Source organism: Ornithorhynchus anatinus, chromosome 7, assembly GCF_004115215.2.
Source record: "Ornithorhynchus anatinus isolate Pmale09 chromosome 7, mOrnAna1.pri.v4, whole genome shotgun sequence".
Lineage (NCBI taxonomy): Eukaryota > Metazoa > Chordata > Mammalia > Monotremata > Ornithorhynchidae > Ornithorhynchus > Ornithorhynchus anatinus.
The window spans coordinates 30,312,193-30,335,088 of NC_041734.1; the positions used below are offsets into that span (position 1 = coordinate 30,312,193).

Consider the following 22,896-nt stretch of genomic DNA (forward strand, 5'->3'; position numbering starts at 1 on the left):
GGTACAAGCTCTCATAATATCCTGACTGGATTATTGTGTCAGTCTCCTTTCGGGTCTCCTTCCTCCTTTCTCTCCCCACTCCAGTCTATTCTTCATTCCGCTGCGCAGATCATCTTCCTACAGAAATGCTCTGGGCATGTCACTCCCCTCCTCAAAAACCTCCAGTGGTTGCCTATCAACATCCACACAAACAAAAACTCCTCATTCTTGGCTTCAAAGCTCTCCATCACCTTGCCCCCTCCTACCTCACCTCCCTTCTCTCTTTTTACTGCCCACCCTGTACACTCTGCTCCTCTGCCGCTCACCTCCTCACTGTCCCCCATTCATGCCTATCCCGCCGTCGACCCCTGCCCCATGTCCTACTGCTGTTCTGAAATGCCCTCCCTCCACACATTTGCCAAACTAACTTTCTTCCCCTCTTCAAAGCCCTCCTGAGAGCTCACCTTCTCCAAGAGGTTCCCAGACTGAGCCTCCCCCTTTCCTCCCCTCCCCCCCCACTCTGCTCTTCCCCCTTCCCCTCCTCTTAGCACTGTGCTCATTTGTATATATTATTACCCTATTTATTTTGTTGATGAGGTGTACGCCCCCTTGATTCTATTTATCTTGATAATGGTGTCTTGTTTTTGTTTTGTTCTGTTTTGCTTTGCTGTCTGCCTCCCCGTTTTAGACTGTAAGCTCGTCATTGGGCAGGGATTGTCTCTATCTGGTGCTGAATTGTACATTCCAAATGCTTAATACAGTGTTCTGCATATAGTAAGCGCTCAATAAATAATAATGAATGAATTCAATCCTGTTGGTTCAGCATTCACAACAGTGCTAAAGTCCACCCTTTTTTCTCTATTTCAACCTGCTACCATATTAATCCATGGTCATATATTATTCTATCTTTATTACTGAATCCACCTCCTTGCTAACCTTCCTGCCTTCTGTGTCTCCCTACTCCAGTCCACACTTCAGCCTGATGCTCGGATCATTTTTCTACAAAAATGTTCATGTTTCCCCACTCCTCAAGTACTTCCTCTGGTTGCCCATCTACCTCTGCATCAAACAGAAACTCCTTAGCATTAACTTTAAAGCACTCAGTCAACTTGCCCCCTCCTAATTTACTTCACTACTCTCCTACTACAACCCAGCCCAGGCACTTCACTCCTACTAATACCAACCTACTGCACCTCGGTCTCATCTATCTCACCACCACCATCTCGCCCTTGTTCTGCTGCTAGCCTCCCCCTTTATATCCAACTCTCCCCACCTTCAAAACCTTAAACACAACTCCTCCAGAGGCCTTCCTCAACTAAACCCTCAATTCCTCTTCTCCTATTCCTTTCTACATTAAACTTGCACTTGGATTTGCAACCTCTATTCACCCCTCCCTCAGCTCTCCACCGCTCATGTGCACATCTGTAATTAATTAATTTATATTAATGTCTGTCTCCTCCTGTAGATTGTAAGCTCACTATGGGCAGTGAACATGTCTACCAACTCTGTTATAGTGTACTCTCCCAAGCACTTAGTACAGTTCTCTGCACATAATAAGACCTCAATAAATACCATTAGTTGATTGATATATACATATATGTTCATACATGGTGGATTCAAATGTTTAAAACTTTCTAAGTGTGAGCTATTTCTTTCTTTCATCACTCTTTTGTCGACCATCTCATTGGCTATAACTTTTCTGCATTTAAAGGATTATTCAGTAATTGGACAAGTTAGAAAGACTATTGCTTAATTGTGCTGAATGTCAGGTGGAATGTGTCTTTTATATGATTATACTGTACACCCCCAAGTGCATAGTACAATGCCCTGCACACAGTAATTGCTCAATAAATACAACTGACTGAATGACCAACCATATTCAATGCCTTAGGCTGGGAGCCCAATGTGAGACAGGGACTTTGACTAACTTGTATTTACTCCAGTGCTTAGAACAGTAAATAATAATCATAATAGTAATGCAACCATAAATAATAGCGTGCCTGAGTGTGGCAGTCTCAGTCCAAATATCTCCAGGCCTCTTCCTCGAGAGCCCTGAATCTCTTTGGCCTGAAAGAGGGATGGACATCTTACTGCATCCTTTCCCAGGAGGAATGAGTTGGAGAATGGATGTGCAGGAGCTGTACTTTGGACCAAGTAAAGAGTCACGTTAAAGGAAACAGAGGTGTTTCTAATTTCTCCATCTCTACAGTCCCACCCACTCTCCTAGATACAAGTTGGCAATTGGTAAATTCCAGATTGCTGTTGCTTTCACTTCCTTCGCATACTACAGGAAAGAGAATCTAATCAACTTTAACATTTGGTACACTTGGACACAAAGCAAGTGATAGGTCCATACCAATTTCATCTTACTAATTATTTATTAGTCCTGCAGAGATATATCAGCCACTGGAACTGAAGCTGAAAATTAATTTGGGGAGTTACCCACATTGTTAATCAAAAAAGCACTGACATGGCACAAATGTACTAAAAAATTGCTTCCACTTTTCTTTGGTTCCTGTCATTTTTCCTCCTCCTTTTCCCAGGTACACCCACAGAAACACACACATACACCCACACGCACTCACAATCAAGAAACATTAGGGAAGTGATTACACTAACCGTGAAGCTATTCAATTGCCTTCTATCTTACTAAGTATGTGATCAGGGAACAATATTGCCATTAGTTAATCATTTAAAAACTAATTACATGGGCAGTTTCATATCCTTCACCAAAGGGGAAAAAACGCAAGTCTATTACCGTTTATCAGGCATGGGTCGTTTTGACATTAGGCAAGGATTCTAAACATAAAAATTATAAGATTGAACCTTGAGTTTTCCAGTCATTGCAATCTTAAAGGATGCCTGAGTGGAAAAATATTATATTTTGTATGTTAGGAGAACATGTATCACATTATAAGGCTCTCCTGAGTGAGAATTGTGCCATATTAATTTACCCCTAGTTGTCTTAGCAGCAGTTTGTCAGTGTCTTCATGACAGGCCACACATCAAGTTTTAATCAATACGATGTGATTCATATTCTGGTGTGCATTCCTGAATACAGAGCAATAAACCATATGGCGTAACTCTTTGCTGCACGATGCCCAGGTATTCTCTCATATCCTAAGGCTAAAGAAGTAGATCTCATTAAATATGAAAATGATAAATAGAGTTTGGACAACTGCTTACAAATTGCAAATTAACTCATGTCTTCACTCTAGAAAATGTACCATTTACTTCCATTCCATAAATAATTGCATTGATTTGCATTTGCATGTTCCAAAATTGAAGTCTGCATTTAAGCAAATATCTTATAAAACAAAACAAAACATATTTTTACACTAGTCTAGTTTATTTTGTTGAAAAGGAGGTGACCTGTGCAAGATGACTATTTGGATCTGGGCTTTAGTTAAGTTAATTTGAGAAGTTTAACTATCCAGGCAGGAGAAGAACAGCGGCTTATAGAAGGCATTATTTTCTCCAATTCTTTTTCAAACCATCAACTTAGCCTTTAGAAAATGAACTGTAGACTCCAGTGCTTTTATAAATAATGTTTCTCCATGCCAGTCGAATAATGTGTCAGGTTTATATAGTACCATTTCAACAGAGAACTCAAGTGCTTTTACATATATTTTCACATTTATCTTCACAACAGCTTGCTAAGTAAATAGAAGAAAGCATTAGTTGCAGCAAAGCACGAGCAATGAATCCTTATGGTTCTGCAACTCCTTAGGACGCTGACCATAGATATGTTAATCAAAACCTATACCTTGTGTTAACAAATATGTACGACAAGTGGTGGGGGTTAGAAAGACTGATGATATTCAAGGTGTATGGATCAAAATGAACCAACGACTTGCCTGTGTTCCTGAAACACATACATGTGCCCTTCCATAACACCACAACGCCACTCATCATGGACAAGGGAGGAAGGCCCATAGCCTAGAAGAAAGAGCACAGGCCTGGGAGTCAGAGGACCTGAGTTCTAGTCCCGGCTCCACCACATCTGCTGTGTGACCTTAGGCAAGTCATTGACTCTCTGTGACTCAGTTAACTCATCTGTGAAATGGGGATTGAGACTGTGAGTCCTATGTAGAACAGGGACGGCGTCCAACCTGATCATTATATCTCTACCCCACTGCTTAGCCCAGTGCCTAGTATATAGTAAGTGCTTAACTAATAACATTAAAAAAAACTTAATGAGAAGCCAATAATGCATTAATAGTTGCCATTATAAACCCTCCACCTTTTGGAATGAGGGTCAATGAAGAAAAAGTATGTTTAGAATATAACAGTTAAAGATCAGTCCAGGACTTGGGGCCATCTGAACATTCTTTAGATTTTCCAATCAATCATATTTATTGAGAGCTTGCTGTGTGCAGAGCACCATACAAAGTTCTGGGAGAGTAATGGTATGTGTTAAGCACTTACTACGTGCCAAGCACTGTTTTAAGTGCTGTGGTAGATACAGGGTGATCAGGTTGTGCCACAGGGGGCTCACATTTTTAATTCCCATTTTACAGATGAAGGACTGAGGCACAGAGAAGTGAAGTGACTTGCTTAAGGTCACACAGCAGATAAGTGGTGGAGTCGAGATTAGAACCCAAGTCCCTCTAACTCCCAAGTCCGTGCTCTTTCCATTAAGCCATGCTGCTGCTCTAATACATATAACAGAGACGGTAGACATGTACCCTGCTAACTATGAGTTTGCAGTCTAAAGGGTGAGAATGACATTAAGGTAAATTTAAAAAATTATGGATATGTATGTTGCAAGTGCCGTGGGTTTGAGGAAGGGAGAATAAAGGGGACAAATCCAAGTGCGAGGGTGACGAGAAGGGAGTGAGAGAAGAGGAAATGAAGGCCTTGTAGGGGAAGGCTACTTGGAGGAGATCAATAAATCAATCAATTTGCAGAGCACTATACTAAGTGCTTGAGAAAGTTCAATATAACAGAGCTAACAGACACTCTCCTTGTCCATAACACACTTACTTTCTGTAAGGTTTTGAAGATGGGGAGAGTGATCGTCTGTCAGATATGAAGAGGGAAGGAGTTCCAGGCCAGAGGCAGGACGTGGGCAAGAGGACAGCATCAAGATAGATGAGATTTAGGTACAGTGTGTAGGTTGGCATTAAAAGAGCAAAGAATGTGGGCTGGGTTGTAGTAGAAAATCAGAGATAAGGTAGGAGGCTCCCTCTCAGGATCTCACCTGGTGAGTTTCCAGTACTCTACCAGTCTCATCTGTGAGTGGGAGAGTCAAGCAGAGGCATTCCTTTCCATTCCTAGCTTGGGCAGTGGATAGCAAGTGGAAGGTAATCTGCTACAAGTCAAAATTCACCTGAGCTAGCTAGCAGCAGCATTGGAGAGAGTCGGAGGTGGAGACTCAAGTTTACTGTGCAGAAACCACCTCCATATTTTTACCAAGAAAACTTTATGGATATGCTACCAGAACAGTTGCAGATGGAGGTGGGGTGCTCCAGGAGAGATTGTGTCCACAGAGTCACTATGGGTCAAAGATAACTCGACAGCATAAGACAAGACAAGACATGTAGGAAGCGGTAAGGTGTTTGAGTGGTTTAAAGCCAATGGTAAGTAGTTTTCTGTTTGATGTGCAAGTGAATGGGCAACTACTAGAGGTTTTTGAGGTGTCGGGAAACATAACCTAAATGTTTTGGTTAAAAATGATTCAGGCAGCATAGTGAAGTATGGATTGGAATGGGGAGAAACAGGAGGCAGGGAGGAAACAATAAGGCTGATGCAGTAGTCAAGGAGGGAGTGCTTGAATCAACATAGTAGCAGTTTGAATGGAGAGGAAAGGGCAGATTTCAGCCCACTCAAACTGGAGAGGACAAGGCAGATTTCAGCAATATTGTGAAGGCTGAACTGACAGGATGTGATGACTGGTTGAATATGTGGGTTGAATGAGAGAGATGAGTCGAGCATAGCACCGAGAATCTGGGCTTGTGAGAGAGGAAGGATGGTGGTGCTGTCTACAGTCACAGGAAACTCAGGGATTGGTTGAGAAGATAAGGAGTTCTGTTTAGGACATATTAAGTTTTAGCTGTCAGTGGGACATCCAAGTAGAGATGTCAGTACAATCTGTAAGGTATCACTTCTTTCTCTGACTCCCAGCCCTAGGCTCTTTCCACTAGACCATGCTGGTACTCAATCTGTAGTGTTTGGGAAAGTACAATACAGTATACACCGAAGGATTCATTCATTCATTCAATACAATTCATTCAACCCACATATTCAATCCATCATTAGATCGTTTTGGTTCGACCTTTACCATATCACTAAAATCCTCCCTTTCCTCTCTATCCAAACTACTACCACGTTAATCCACTCACTTATCTTATCTTGCCTTGATTACTGTATCAGCTTCCATGCTAACCTCCCTGCCTCCTGTTTCTCCCCACTCCAGTCCATACTTCACTCTGCTGCCCAAACCATTTTTCTACAAAAATGTTCAAGCCATATTTCCCCACCTTCAAAGCATAATTAAGGTCACATCTCCTCCTCCTCACCTTTCCCAATTAAGCCCTCTTTTACCTGGCTCGCTTTCCTTTCTAAATCATTTATGCATCTGGATCTATAGTAATACTACTGCTAATAATAATGGTATTTGTTACTGTACACCAAGCACTGTTCTAAGCACTGAGGGAGATACAAGGTTATCAGGTTGTCCCAGGAGGGGCTCAGTCTCCATTCCCATCTTACAGATGAGGCAACTGAGGCACAGAGAAGTTAAGTGACTTGCCCAAAGTCACACAGGTGACAAGCGGCAGAGCCGGGATTAGAACCCATGACCTCTGACACCCAAGCCCATACTCTTTCTAGTAAGTCATGCTGCTTCTCTAGTACACTGTTCTGCATATAGTAAGCCCTTAAAATATACAATTGATCGATTGATTGAAATGGTGCCATTCACACAGTATGTGCCAATAAATATAATTGATAACATATTAACTTCCCATGTTCACGGTTTAGCACCAGTATTTACCCTATTAACCTAATTAATGTTATAAAATTAAAGTAATGGTTTGGATAATAACTTGTATTAAAAAAACATTTTCAATCCCTTCCTGCCCTTTCTCCATTGGGATCTTCCATCAGCCCCTGTGAATCCTGGAAAAGGTGAAGAACACCAGCAGAATGGAATCCTTCCCTGTTCTCTTTTCACAAAAGCCAGGGAGAAGAGCTGCCCAGTCCCCATCCCATTAGGTCTTCCAACGACCCTTGCTCCAGTCCACCTGCTCCCTGGTGTATTGTACCCACCTCTTGGACCAGTGCTTTGCAATCAGTGGTCACTTCATATGTAGTGTTACTTCTACTATTACTTTGCATTAAATTTCCTTTTAAGAAAGAATAAACTCAGTTGCAGAAAGGTTCAAGAGATTTTCTTCAAACTAGGTTAGGAAAAGAATTAATGTTTTCAATCAATTGTATTTATCGAACACTGCACTGAGCACTTGCAAGAATACAATACAGCAGAGTTGGTAGAAACGTTCCCTGCCCATAGCAAGCTTACAGTCTAGGGGGGAAGACAGACATTGATAAAATCAAATAAATTATGGATATGTACATAAATGCTGCGGGGCTGAAGAAGGAGTGAAAAAGGGAGAAAATCCAAGTTCAAAGGTGACACAAGGGAGTGGGCAAAGAGGGAATGAGGGCTTAATCAGCATCTTTAGATTCTGAAACTATTCAATTAATCAATCATATTTTTTGAGAACTTACTGTATGTATAGCATTTGTACTAAGCATTCATTTAATAGTATAATTATTATTTTTTGAGCACTTCCTGAATTCAGAGCATGGTGGAACACACAAAATGAGTAAAGGTCATGATTCCTGTCCCTGAGGAATTTGTAATCTAATGACCCTCCACTGGACATGCAGTCATGCTGCCTCCCCAGGAACTTATGCCGGTTGCATTCCCTGCCCGCACGAGCTTACAGCCAAGAGACAAGCTTACGGTTATTTGTACACAATAAGCACTTAATAAGCATCTAATAAATACCATTTGTACTAAATACACACATTCTTCCGCTTTTTTCTCAGGTTACTGCCAATAACATTTTTTGAGTACATACATGTTCCAGGAATAGCCTGAGTTACAACCACCCCAGGAATATAACCAGTAATATTTTATACTTCAGCCTGGATTACAATTACCTCACAATATGGTCACCATGAAATTTAACCTTCACTGTTTGGTGATTTATACCATGATGATTCCCAAATCTACCCCTACAGCCTCTATGCCTTTCTGCAGTCTCACATTTCCTCCAGCTTTCAGGTCACTGACATCTCAAACTCACCATGTCTAAACAGAACTCCTCATCTTCCCACTCAAACTCTGTCCTTTCCCAGACTTTTCAATAATCAGTTGGTATTTATTAACCATTTATCATGTGCACATTACTGTAGTGTTTGTGAAAGTACAATACAATATACACAATACAATTCATTCATTTATTTATTCATTCAATACAATTCATTCAACCCACATATTCAATCCACCATTAGATCCTTCCTGTTTGATCTTTACTATATCACTAAAATCTTCCCTTTCCGCACCATCCAAACTGCTACCATGTTAATCCAATCACTTATCCTAGCCTGCCTTGATTACTGTATCAGCCTCTAGGCTGACCTCCCTGTCTCCTGTCTCTCCCCACTCCAATGCATACTTCACTCTGCTGCCCAGATCATTTTTCATCAAAAATGTTCAAGCCATGTTTCCCCAATCCTCACACTTGACTTCTCTCATGTTAACTTTCTCACTGTATCTCTATCTCATCTATCTCACCGCTGACCTCTCGCCAACATCCTGCCTTTGGCCTTGAATGCCCTCTCTCCTCATATCCAACAGAAAATTACTCTCCCTGACTTCAAAGTCTAACTGAAGACACATCTCCTTCATGAAGCCTTCCCTAAGCCCTCCTTTCCTCTTCTCCCACTCCCTTCTGCATCACCCTGACTTGCTCCCTTTATTCATCCTCCCTCCCAACCCCACAGCACTTATGTACCTATCTGTAATTTATTTATTTACATTAGTATCTGTCCCCTGCTCTAGACTGTAAGCTCACTTTGGGCAGGAAATGTTTCTACTGTTATAAGGTACTCTTTAAAGTGCTTAGTACAGTGCTCTGCACACAGTAAGTGCTCAATAAATCGTGGCTCAGTGGAAAGAGCCCGGGCTTGGGAGTCAGAGGTCATGGGTTCAAATCCCGGATCCACCACTTGTCTGCTGTGTGACCGTGGGCAAGTCACTTCGCTTCTCTGGGCCTCAGTTACCTCATCTGGAAAATGGGGATGAAGACTGTGAGCCTCGTGTGGGACAATCTGATTACCCTGTGTCTACCCCAGCGCTTAGAACAGTGCTCTGCACATAGTAAGTGCTTAACAAATGCCAACATTATTAATAAATACAATGGACTGACCTTCTGACAATTGAGTTGGAAGACACAATCCCTGCCCACAGTGAGTCAGGGGAAGGGAAGCTTTTTCATCATTATCCATCCTGTCTCAGGAGCCCTTAACAATGGCATTATCCTCAACTCATATCTCTCATTCAATCCGAATATTCAGTCTGTTACCACATCCTGTCAGTTCTATCTTCACAAGGTCTTTAGAATCTTCCATTTCCTCTCCATCCAAACTGCTTCCAAGCTGATCCAAGCACTCATCCCTCAGGGATTACTTCATTAGCCTCTTTGCTGATCTTTAAGTCTTCACTCTCTCCTGCTCCAGTCCCTATTTCACACTGTTGCCCAGACTACTTTTCAAAATAGACACTCTGTCCACATGTCCCCATCCAAAAAATCCTACAGTGGTTGCCCATACATATTTGTTGACCAATTGTACTTTCCAAGTGCTAAATACAGTGCTATGCACATAGTAAGCACCCAATAAATATGATTGAATAAATAAATATGATTCAATCTCTGCATCAAGCAGAAATTCTTTACCATTCCACTTAAGACCCTGAAGCAGCTCCTCCTACCCCTCCTACCTTACCTCACTAATCTCCCACTACCACCAAGCTTGCACACTTTGCTACTCTAACACCACTATTCACTGTACTGTGAGCTCATATTTCATACCACTGACCCCTTGCCCACTTCTTCCTCTGGCCTGGAACTCCTTTCCCCTTGATATCCCACAGACCATCACTTTCACCATCTTCAAAATGCTACTAAAATCATATCTACCCCAAGAGACCTTCCCTGTCTAAAACCCTCATTTCTGTATCTGACTTACTTTCTGTATCACCTTTGAACTTGGGTCTATAGCCCTTAAGCACTTTGGTTTTCACTCCCCCCTACCCCCAGCACTTATATACCTATCCAGCTTGAATTTATTTTAATATCTATCTTCCCCTCTAGTCTGCAAGCTCCTTGGGGGGAGGGATCGTCTTTACCTAGCCTATTATTTTGTATTCTTCCAAGCGCTGAGTATACTTCCTCTGTACACAGTAAGCACTCAGTACATACCTTTGACACATTGACATGCCTGACTAGTCTTGAAGGCCTTGCAGGGTGCCGCAAGCAAGCCAATTTCTCCCTGTGCCCTGTCCTCTGGGCTAAGATTAAGCATCCAGTAAAGAATGTACTTAGAGGAAGTCCTGTCCAATATTTACCTCATGTTTTCAATGAGTTGAGGCTACACCTGAGCAGATAACCGAAGAAATTATTGAACTAGGGAGGCAACTTAATTTAGAAATGGATAATAGAGAAACCATATATTAACCGCACCTTTTTTCAAAGGAATGGCCCATGAAAACCTCACTGAACATCAAAGATACAATGCATTGTGGCAATATTGTGGAAACAGATGAAGAAGTCATAGTTTTTGCACCTCCAGCTAAAATCTTGGGATTTTCAAGAAAGTGAATGAATTTATGATTATGATGAAACAGTGAAAAAACTATTAGCCTAATTCCAGATTACAGCAAGCCAAGAAAGGGTTCTTTAAACTCTTGTGTTTTTAAAAAGGAGCTGGGGACAAATAGAACTTCAGAAAAGGGAAATGTCAACATTCCAAGAGAACTAGCCATACATTCAATTATTTGTTCTCTGTTTCATCCTGTTGCGTTTATACTGCTTCCTGCTGTATCTTTGTTCTTCCTCTGGCTTCCACCATCTATAAATCATTTTAGAATGTCTCTATTAAATCATAAACTCCTTGTGGGTAAGCGAAGCAGGTCTTGCTATTATTGTACTCTCCCAATCACTTAATTCAGTGCCCAGAACTCAGTAAGTGCTCAATAAATACCATTTATTGATTGGTTGGTGAATTTTCATTTAGTTCAAAGAACACATATATTTAGAAAGTATTTATAGGGCAGACCCAGGGTAACAACCCAGGCACATGTCAGTACATTGTGGATACCAAGGAGCAGAAACCATGTAAAAAGTCAGGGATTTGAGGGACAGGTGTCCAGGGCTCTCAGGAGAGGAACAGAATTTGAAAGACTCAGGCCTTCAGACTGAATAACGAATCTCAGCAATCTTCAGGAGAAAGAAAATGGTTTGATGGGCTTCTTACAGTGTCTCCCCAGTTCTCCCACAGTGCTCTATCTTGATAACTCCACATATATCCCGGGCACACTTTTTCTGCCTGGTCCCCTATGAGCCTGGAAATGCAGGCACTTCTTCTCCCATGTGGTGACTGAGAGAGAATTGGAGAAGGATTGAAGAAGGAAGCTCCATTTTGGGGGGGGCAGTCTCTTGATTATCTAGGTTAAAAGGAAAACATGAAGTGGTATCCATTAAAACAACTAAATTCAATTAAACCTTTGACATTTTGGTAAAACGAAACCTTGAAATATCTTTTTAGTATTGAAAACCATGACAAAACCTGTCCCGTGAGGCCTTTCATTCCTAAGTGCTTCTCTTGCTATAAATTCAGTGCAAGCTGGGACATCTTATTGTGAATAGTAATTTGGCTACTTTCAGTGGCATGTTTAATGGTGGGGAAAAAAAGATCATCTCCTGCCAAAATGCATTGAAATGTCCTCTAATGATCTTTATTTGGTATACTTAGCTGGTAATGATAAAGATTTTTACTTCATGATGTTTTGTTCATCTTTGAAACTGGAGCTGTACAATAAAAATCAGATAGGCAGAATTCCATTTAAAAGACAGGAGGAACTTTACTGAGCCTATTATAGCAACAGAGTAGTAATTTAACAGCCAAGGAAGAACAACTGCTTTAATTCAGTAAATATCTTAATTGCCTCTCACTGATTCTCAAATGTCATACTATTTCATGATGCACTTTTATTGATTTCTACCAGGAAAGATACAGATATCGTCATTAATCCTCTCATCAGTCACTGGAAGAAAGATACAGGGTCTACATCCCTGCAATTATGAAATTACTTATGTTTATCCTGCAGAAGACTACAATCAACTCCTGATACATTTTGTTTTGGAGGTAAAAACCAGTGAAGGAGGATAGAAAATCATTTCCAAGGAAAAATGGATAGGTTGTTTCCAACTGAATAAGATATTTTAAGAAAAAAATTTCCCATGAAATTCCTTCCTTCGTTCCCTAAACAAATACCTTTTAGTTGAGTTCCCCTTTTCAGAATCTTAACATTTTAACCATTTTAAGCAAGGTGATCATTTCCTTTCGTCAAATGCCTTTCTTCATTCAACACTAAAATAATCGGTTCGGTTGTTTTCTTGTCACACACTAGTAAGGAAATATAATTTTCTCTTATATTCCCTTTCCAAAGCCTTATTCCTTATTTAATCAATGTCATGCCCTATTTATGCAGCTTGAATCTTTTAATAAAATTCTAGGTGTATGTACCCTGGGCTAGCCTTTTAAGATAGCTTCTTCACATTTCTGAAGCTGTCTCACAGACACTCTGGTGAAGGTCAATTGGAACAGTGAACTTGGATAACAATGCTGAGAAGCAAACTAAATAGGGACTGTGATTCCAGTAGAACTAATTTTAAAAATATATTTCTTTGAACACAATTCAGCCCACAGACACTGACAGTAGGAAAAAATATTTAATTATCAAGTACCTTGATTTATCGAGCTAATTCTCTCTCTGTAGAAGGACTGACAAAGTGAATAAAGGAACATGGTTCAGTGAATAGGATTGGTTTCTAAAGATTTAAATTAAAGCACATAGTTGAATTTAGACAGAAGAGTCATTTCTCTTTCCTTTGTTCAGGTACATTTTACTTTGGCTGTTTCTGCTCAGGCCAGACAAGGAGGGTTGTTTTGGAAATTGCTGCTACAGTCACTTTTGGAGGATGTGATCATTTAAATTTTTTTGTAAATTGCCACAGATTGGAAGTGGTAGAGGCCACTCCAAGCCACCAGCATTGTCAGGCCCATTTATCAATGCTGGCAAAAAAAAAGATAGAAACAATTATGTGGCCTGGGGGCAAAGGGCATAGGGAAGGGAATCAGGAGAACTGTTTTCTAATCCCAGTTCTACCACTTGACTGATGTGTGACCTTGGGCAAGTCACTTAACTTCTCTGTGCCTTAATTTTCTCATCTGTAGAATGAGGAAAAAATATCAGTTCTTCCTCCCTCTTAGATGGTGGGACCTGTATGGGATTGGGATGACAACAAGATCTGATTATCTTGTATCTACACCAGTGCTTAGATCCCTTGGTCCTTTCCCTTTTACCCCTTGTGATAAAAGTGAAAAATTGGCACCTTTGGATGAGGATGAAGGCTGTGAAGATATCCATAATATCAATATGATTTCTAAATAAAAATTCAAATTTTGGATTTGACTAAATCATGGAGTTGACTGACTGAAAGTTTGGAGACAATGGACTTGAGCCTGTGATCCCATTGTTGGGCAGGGATTGTCTCTATCTGTGGCCGAACTGCACATTCCAAGCGCTTAGTACAGTGCTCTGCACATAGTAAGCACTCAATAAAATATCAATGAATATAGGCTACATCGAACTTAAAATAGTAAAATTTATGGAGTTAACTGAATCTTTCCTCAGAAACTTATCTTTGGTCTATTACCTAACAATAACAAACAATCTGTGCTCAGGGTGACTCTGCTTAGATAGAAACATTCATTCATTCATTCAATTATATTTATTGAGCACTTACTATGTGCAGAGCACTTTACTAAGCACTTGGAATGTACAGCTCGGCAACAGAGACAATCCCTGCCCACAACGATCTTACAGTCTAGGGGGCAGTGACAGACATCACAAGTAAACAGAAACAGACTTTCCGTTTTATATATGCACTGACTACAGAAAATATTTTCCCAGGTGTCAGTTCACCTTCTTATAATTGACTTTCAGGGCTGCTAAAAGGACCCAAGCATTGTAGTTGAATACTCCCTTCTTTCCAACAAAACCGTAGGTTTAGGAAATATATTTACGCCATTAGATTATTGCATCAATACAATAATCTATTCCAGACCCAAAAAGGCAAGTGAAAGCTAATGATGACTAGAACTAATATGGGCCATTTCCCAAAATGAGTAAGCAAAAAGAATCCATGATGGGGGTTTGATTTGCATACAAAATTGTCTGGGAACCCTAACAATTTGACCAATCCTAAAATGAAGGAATTGAATTGGTCCAACATGGCAACAACTCCTCTTTCAGTCAAATGACACAATCTGATGCCATGCTGGTGCCCGCCCCCGAAGTGCAGCTCCCTCGATGGTGCCATCTCCCTCAGCCAGTCAAAACCAGTTTGGGGGGTTGTCCTTGACTCAGAATGCTGCTGGACCTAGGGGATTTGTTTTTTAATTTATTTTTAAATAAAAAGAAAATAGTGAAAACAGGGCTTCTCAGGTGTGTTTTGAGCTTCCATTTATGCCACTTCCCTGCTTTGAGGGGAGGAGAAAGGTCCCCCACTTTATGGGCACACGTGTCTCTGTTCGCCCACGCAGCCTGGCAGTGGTGGTGGCCGCATCGGCGGCTGACCGGGAACTCCACCTCCCACTCCTCCCTCAGTGCTTTCTAAGCTCCCAGCTGACTAGTGAGGAGATGGCCTTCTGGTAGCATGAACTCTGCCGAGGAGCTGGAAGGGCCCTGGCTACAGCTGCCCAGACTGTGATCCCCTCTGTTGTGGGGGTCAGCTCCATGTTCACCCACAAACTGAGTGTGCCACCACAATCAATCTGGGTGCCTTCCTCCATAGCTTCATGGAAAGCCCTGACTTTATCTTCCCTGGGCTCTCCCCTTGCTCGCTAGATTGAGAGACCTAGTAATTCAGACTCCAAGATTGCAGCATGGCTTAGTGGATAGAGCACAGGCCTCAGAGTTAAAAGGACTTGGATTCTAATCCCATCTTGGCCACTTGCTGTGTGACCTTGGGAAGTCACTTAACTTCTCTGGGACCTCAGTTACTTCATCTGTAAAATGGGGATATGAGTGTGAGCCCCATGTGGGACATGAACTGTGTCCAACCTAATTAACTTGTATCTACCCCAGTGCTTAGAACAGTGCTTGGCACATAGAAAGCACTTAATAAGTACTGTTGTTATTATTATTATTACTAATTATAATAAATATTAGCCATTAAAAATGGGGATTGTCATATCATATTGAAGGATTTTGCCTAAGTAACATTTTATAGAGCAAAATGAGCCACATCACAGTGGAACCAGCAAAACTTCTCTTGGTTCCTTATTGGTGAAAAGAAAGAAATGCATAAAGAACAATAATAATAATAATAATGGTATTTGTTAAGTGCTTACTCTGTGCCAAGCACTGTTCTAAGTGCTGGAGTAGATACAAGGTAATCAGTTTGTCCCACGTGGGGTTCACAGTCTTAATCCCCATTTTACAGAAGAGGTAACTAACTAATAGCATTTGTTAAGTGCTTACTATGTGCAAAGCACTGTTCTAAGTGCTGGGGAGGATACAAGGTGATCAGGTTGTCCTACCTGGGGCTCACAGTCTTAATCCCCATTTTACAGATGGGGTAACTGAGGCATAGAGAAGTTAAGTGACTTGCCCAAAGCCACACAACTGACAAGTGACTGAGCCAGGGTTTGAACACATTATCTCTGACTCCCAAGCCCGTGCTCTTTCCACTGAGTCACACTGCTTCTCTGAAGCACAGAGAAGTTTAATGGCTTGCCCCAGGTCACACAGCAGAAAAGTGCCAGGGGCGGGATTGGAACCCAAGTCCTATTACTCAGCCGGAGCTCTTGCTACTAAGCCATGCTGCTGCTTCTCTAATGAAGTGTGAATCTTCATATGGCATTACTATGGGAATACATAGGCTTCTTTGGAATTTCATTTTAAGATCAGATTTACAGCAAAGGTTCTGGGTGCTTTCCTTTTCTGCATAAGTGGATAATTACCACTTAAAATCTTGCTAGAAAATAATTAATTGGAAGTTTCTGGTTGTAGCAGAAATTGTCCCAGCCCTCCTTCACAAGACCTGGGAAGAGAAGTAATTTGGGGGAAATTCCTAAGAAATCGTGACCACCAAGAAAGAGGATTCTAAAAACTTATAAAAGAGCAAGAGAATGGAAAATGAAACTTGCTGACTCCTTGTGCTCTGATCACTGGACAACATTCCCTCCCAATGGTAATATCACTTTAGAGGGGCTTCAGTATCAGCTTTCTACAAAATGCATTGAAAACACAAAAGAATGGAAATTGCTTCTATAAAATCTGAGAAGGATGCACTAGGAAACAAATTGCATGCCACAGCTAAAAAAAGTATCATGGTAGAGGATTCTTTTTTCTGAGATCGATGCCACATTACATGAAAGGCTATGATCCTAATTGCAAAATGTTGAAATGTATATTTTTCAGGTATAAAGCATTCCTGAGCCATATGTAATATTTTATTATAATAGAAATAGGACAAATATCCAATATCTTGTGCTCTATTTCTACTCACAGTAACATCTAAATCATTTAGACCCAGCAATTTCAAAAGAGGGTAGGGAATTTCTAAAAAAACAAGTCATTTTATTTAATATTTTGGTTCATGTTCTTTTTAAGAAAGAGTTTGCTATGGAAAGCTATTTGGGACATGTTCGGAAAAAAATGCAGAGAGTTGTGTATCTTGATTAGTATAGTTGTGAATGATTGACAAATTAATAGTTTTTACTAAGCATCTACTAGGTGAAGGGAACTCTTCTAAGCACTTTGGAAAGTAAAACCAAGAAAAAAGACTTGTCCCCTGCCCTCAGGGAATTTACAATCTAACAAGGAAGACGGGCAGACACAAATGGTTTACCATTAGTGGAAGCTGGAAGGAAATGATACAACTGCAATAAACATGTAAGGAAAGATATAAAGTAATAAGCAAGTAGAGCATGTAGATTGATACCCAAACACTTTGTACAGTTCTCTGCACACAGGAAGTGCTTAATAAATATGATTAAATGAATAAATGCCCCCTATTTTTGAAGATGACATCACTAACGGTGAGGTTCTAATGACTTGTTCAAATGTGGTTAACTCACCAAGTTATTTGCTGGAAAAATAAAGATTCTGCTCTTGGTACCTAGAGAATTGGGTAAGTGCATGGATGGTTCTGTGCCCATCTTCACCATTACTAGAAAATCAATGCAAGTGCATTTCCTAAGGATGGTGAGACAGCCTTCCCTTTCACCCCCAACTTTAAAACAAATATGTTTAAAGAGCAGCATGGCCTAATGAAAATAATAATAATAATAATAATGTTGGTATTTGTTAAGCGCTTACTATGTGCCGAGCACTGTTCTAAGCGCTCGGATAGACATAGGGGAATCAGGTTGCCCCACGTGGGGCTCACAGTCTTAATCCCCATTTTACAGATGAGGGAACTGAGGCACAGAGAAGTTAAGTGACTTGCCCCCAGTCACACAGCCGACAAGTGGCAGAGCTGGGATTCGAACTCATGAGCCCTGACTCCAAAGCCCGTGCTCTTTCCACTGAGCCACGCTGAAAAGAGCAGAAGACTAGGTCACTGTGTGGCCTTGGGAAAGTCATTTACCTTTCCCTGTTTCCGTTTCCTCATCTGCAAAATAGGGATAAAATTCCCATTCCCCTTAGCTCAGACTGGGAACCCCATATGGGCCAGGGCCTGTGTCCAAACTGATTATCTTGTGTCTACCTTGGTGGTTATTACAGTGTTGGGCACATAGGAAGGGTTACTAAATATCATCATCATAGTCATAAGTTCTGGGTAACCATTGGAATGATATGACCTCTTGTTGGAGGTGAGATTTCTGGAAGGTTTTAAAGCCAGGAGAGCTATGGCCAGGTGGATTTGATGTGGGAAGGAGTTCCAGGCTGGGCGTGAGGGTGGGGGCTGAATGGGATGTGAGCAATAATAATAATTGTGGTATTTGTTAAGCACTTACCATATGTCAGGCACTGTACTAAGTGCTGGGGCGGATTCAAGCAGATCGGGTTGGACACAGTACCTGTCCCATGTGGGGCTCACAGGCTTAATTCCCATTTTACAGATGAGGTAACTGAGGCCCAGAGAAGTTAAGTGACTTGCCCAAGGCCACACAGCAAGTGGCCGAGCCAGGATTAGAACCCATGGCCTTCTGACTCCCAAGCCTGTGCTCTATCCACTGGAAGTGGATCCTGGCCAGGCAAAAGCAAGCAAAAGTGAGAAGATTAGTTTCAGAGGAAGGAAGAGCACAGTCCTGGGTCATGGATGATGAAGGGAGTTGATATGTGAGAAGTGACCTGGTAAAGGGCCTTAAAGACAATGATCAAGAGTGCGTGCTTGATGTCAATAGAAAGTGGGTAGCCTTAAGAGAAATGGCTGAGGATTTCAAAGCTGCTGATAAAAATAATGTCAAAAGATATAGGAATTCCTATAGTGCAATTCTATCGTATTTTAAAATAGGTGCAAGCCCAGTAGGGATATTTGAAATTTTCGACTGACATAAGGGAAGTTGAGAAAAATGCTGCTTAAATGTGGTGTTTTCTATACTGGCACATCAGCATTCACCTTAATTGGTAGCCAATTGGGCAACTTTGGTGGCAGTAACAGAAAATCTTCAAACCAATCCATCCACCTAAAATGGAAGCCCCTGGAGTCATCACACCACCAGTAGCAGCCCCAGCCATGGGAACAGAGAGAACAGCACAATGCAATCCAACAATGCCACCTAATGGTCAATCTGTCCTCGCCATATTCCTTAACCTGGCCAGTTTAGATGAGGACCCTAAAAGTTTGGAAATCTTCCTTAACCTCCATCTGCTGCTGCCTGTGACTAAGACCATCAATCAATCAGCGGTATATATCCAGCTCTTATGTGCAGAGCACCATCCATAAGCACTTGGGAGAGTATAAAACAATAGAATTAGCAGACGAGGCCCTTGCCCATAATGAGGTAACAAGATTGTCCAGTGGAAAATACAAGTATATGATTTCCCTGTGCCAATAATATAGGCATATCCTATATAAAATCATGGATTCTTTGTGTTTGAGGGCTGGAAATTGTCCCTCCTGATGGTGATGTTTGTTATCCCTAGGTGCAAGCCCAACTCTACCTATGCTTTGGTCACGTCCAGTGAACAATGCATATACCTGCAGATTCTCCCTTGGTTTGTGGATGTTTATTTTGGCATAATCAGTCAGAATTCCTGCTCCAGAATCTCACAATTGGCCTGTTATTTTTACTTAAAATGAGTCACCTCATTTGTGGTTGCCATTCCCCAAGACAATCCACCTGTCTCTACTGTTTTCTGACATTCTGTCTGAGTTTGTGTGGCAGTGGAAGGACTGACAATCTATTCCCTTTACACTATAAGCTCATTGTCATACCAATTCTACTGTATTGGACCCTCCAAATAGCTTAGTACATTACTCTGCACACAGTGGGTGCTCAATAAATGCCATTGATTGATTGATTGAGCCAGAGGAGTGGGTCTGCAAAAAGATACATTAAGATACATCTAGAGGGGAGTCGAGATTAAATCCCCATTCATTTTGTGTGCAGAGAGCTGCTGGAAATTGTGAGTGTGGGGTGGACCTCTTTGGATGGAGGATCTTGTCTTGTCTCATGCTATCGAGTCGTCTCCAAACCATAGAGACACATCCATGGACACATCTCTCCCAGAACGCCTCACCTTCATCTGCAGTCATTCTGGTAGTGTATCCATAGAGTTTTCTTGGTAAAAATACGGAAGTGGTTTATCACTGCCTCCTTCCGAGCAGTAAACCTGAGTGTCTGCCCTCGACTTTCTTCCATGCTGTTGCTGTCCAGCTCAGGTGAGTTTTGACTTGTAGCAGATTGCGTACCACTCACTATCCACTGACTAAGCTAGGAATTGAATGGGTATGCTTCTACTTGACTCCCCCTCCATAGTGGAGATTGGTAGGGTACTGGAAATTCTCCAGGTATGATCCTGAGAGGGGGCGGATAGAGGATATCTGGCTAAAATATGTAATTTTCCAAATAAAAAATTCACTAAATTGTGCTCTTTGAAGAATGTGACATAGAAGAAAAATAGATGGATCTTTTAAAATAAAGGGACTATATAACGGATATTGTTTATTTAAAAATTAGATAGCCTGAGTGTTTTCAAAATGAAGGTGCTGAGATATAAAAATGACCTTTATTGCTTACCTCTTTTTTCTACAGCCCAGGAAGGAAACCAGAAAGTGCATCTACTTAAATAGCTTTTCACTTTAAAAAGGCAATCTCTGCCCTTCTCCACATCACTTACCAATCTAAGAACCAAAGTATAGGCTTTTAAGGTAAAATGGCATTCAAGGAATAGTTTGACAGAACTCTTGTGTGGAAAGCAATTTGAACTGAGCGTGGCACTTTGTAGCTATTTCAACAGAAAACAGGATATATAGTAATAAATCAGATGTCTCTCCCTAAGGAAGAAAATTAATGATTCAGCTTGTCTTTTGCTCCATTTTGTTTTGCACTTGTGGGCACAGATGTCATTATTCAAAAATAAAAAAAACCATGAAAATTATATCCACTTATGAGGAGTCAAAATCAGATTATTGATTTATGATTTAGTCATTTAATTGAGGAGATAGTGTTCCCTAAGGGGTACTGATTCTTTAAATTGTTCTGTTTGAAATATTCTAGAAAATAATGAGAAAGCACAACTTTTAAATACTTATCAACTTTGCATATGGCTACTCTTTTGGCCTTATAAAATTAATTATTATTCTTTCATTTATTTTCTTTAGTGTACAAGACTTGCCTTGGCTTAGAATTCCCTCTGCCTTCACTTCCAACAGACCACCACTCTTCTCACCTTCATGGCCTTATTTAAATCAAATACCCTCGAAAAGGCCTTCTCCAACTAAGCCCTCATTTCCTCTACTCCCTCCCTTTTCTGCATCACCTTTGAACTTGGATTTGTAGCCTTTTATTCACCCCACCTTCAGCACTTATGCACTTACATCCATAACTGCAATTTAGTGAAATGTCTGTCTCCCTCTCCACACAGTTAGCCCCTTGTAGGCAGGGAGAATGTCTACCAATCCTGTTGTATTGTACTCTCCTAAGCACTTAGTACAGTGTTCTGCACTCAGTAAATGCTCAATAAATATGATTGATTATTCAGGCCGTTAGCTCAAAAACCTCTATCATGATTTTGCAATTCATTTATCATCAACATGTTTCTATTTTTGCTATGAATTGGGTTCACTAGAAATCACAGTGGTAAAACATAATATGATTAGGATTGAGGAGAAAGGTCTGAGAGCTGCCATGTTGTTTCTTATGAAAGCTTCTTTCCATGGCACTATTTGTTTCTTTCTGTGCCAAACTAGCTTTCTTCTAGTTTGTTAGAAGCAGTTATTTTGAGCTTTTTCATTCATCCTAATCCGTATCTAGGAGCAAACTAGTCTGGGTTCAGATTACCAAGACAGAAATAAAGTCTCTGGACTCAATTTAGTCTTAACTTGCACATCTGAGAACAGAGTGGCCTGGTGGAAAGAACGAGTACAGGTCTGGGAGTCCAAAGACCTGGTTTCTAATCCCAGCTCTGCCACTAGTCTATTGTCTGACCTAGGGCCAGTCACTTAACTCATCTGGGCCTCAGTTCTCTCATTTCCAAAATGGAGATTTAATACCTGTTCTCCCTCCTACTTAGACTGTGAGGTCCATGTGGGCCTAATTATCTTGTATCTACCCCAGGGCCTAATACAGTACTTGACATATAGTAAGCTCTAATATACCACAATTATTACTATTAATTATTATTATCTGCTGGGTTGTAAACTCTTTGAAGGCAAGGATTCATGGATTCCATTATACTCTCATAAGTTCTCCATATGGTATTCTGCACCCATTAGCTGTTCAATTAATAGTACTGATGGACCGATTAGTTGACTAATCCTGTGACATCCCAGGGACCCAGAGGTTCTAAGCCCATCCCTGAGGCTCATGGGTTGTCTAGGCTGTGAGGATGTCCCAGTGAAGCAATGTGGCCTAGTGGCACACACCTGGGAGTCAGAGGTCTTGGGTGCTGACTCTATCACGAACCTGTTGCGTGACCTTGGGCAAGTCACTACTCTGTGCCTCAGTTCTCTCAACTGCAAAATGGGGATTCAAAATCTGTTCTTTCTCCTACTTAGACTGTGATCCCCTTGTGGAGCTTGATTATCTTGTATCTACCCCAGTGCTTAGTACAGTGTTTGACACATAATAAGCATGTAAATCCCAGGTATTATTATCATTAATTACTAAATATTATTATTATTCCTCCTAGTGCTTTGGCTGTGACAACCACATTAGGATTCATTCAATAGTATTTATTAGTATTTATTGAGTGCTTACTATGTGCAGAGCACTGTACTAAGCACTTGGAATGTACAAATTGGCAACAGATAGAGACAGTCCCTGCCCACCGATGGGCTTACAGTCTAAATGGGGTAGACAGACAGACAAAAACAATAGCAATAAATAGAATCAAGGGGATGAACATCTCATTAAAACAATAGCAATAAACAGAATCAA

General features: G+C 40.9%; 1 protein-coding gene across 5 annotated transcripts in view; it reads right to left on the minus strand.

Annotated features, from left to right (window-relative positions):
• The window catches only part of SPAG16 (sperm associated antigen 16), a 772,121-nt gene that overhangs the window by 521,030 nt on the left and 228,195 nt on the right, over positions 1-22,896 (minus strand). The window lies entirely within an intron of this gene.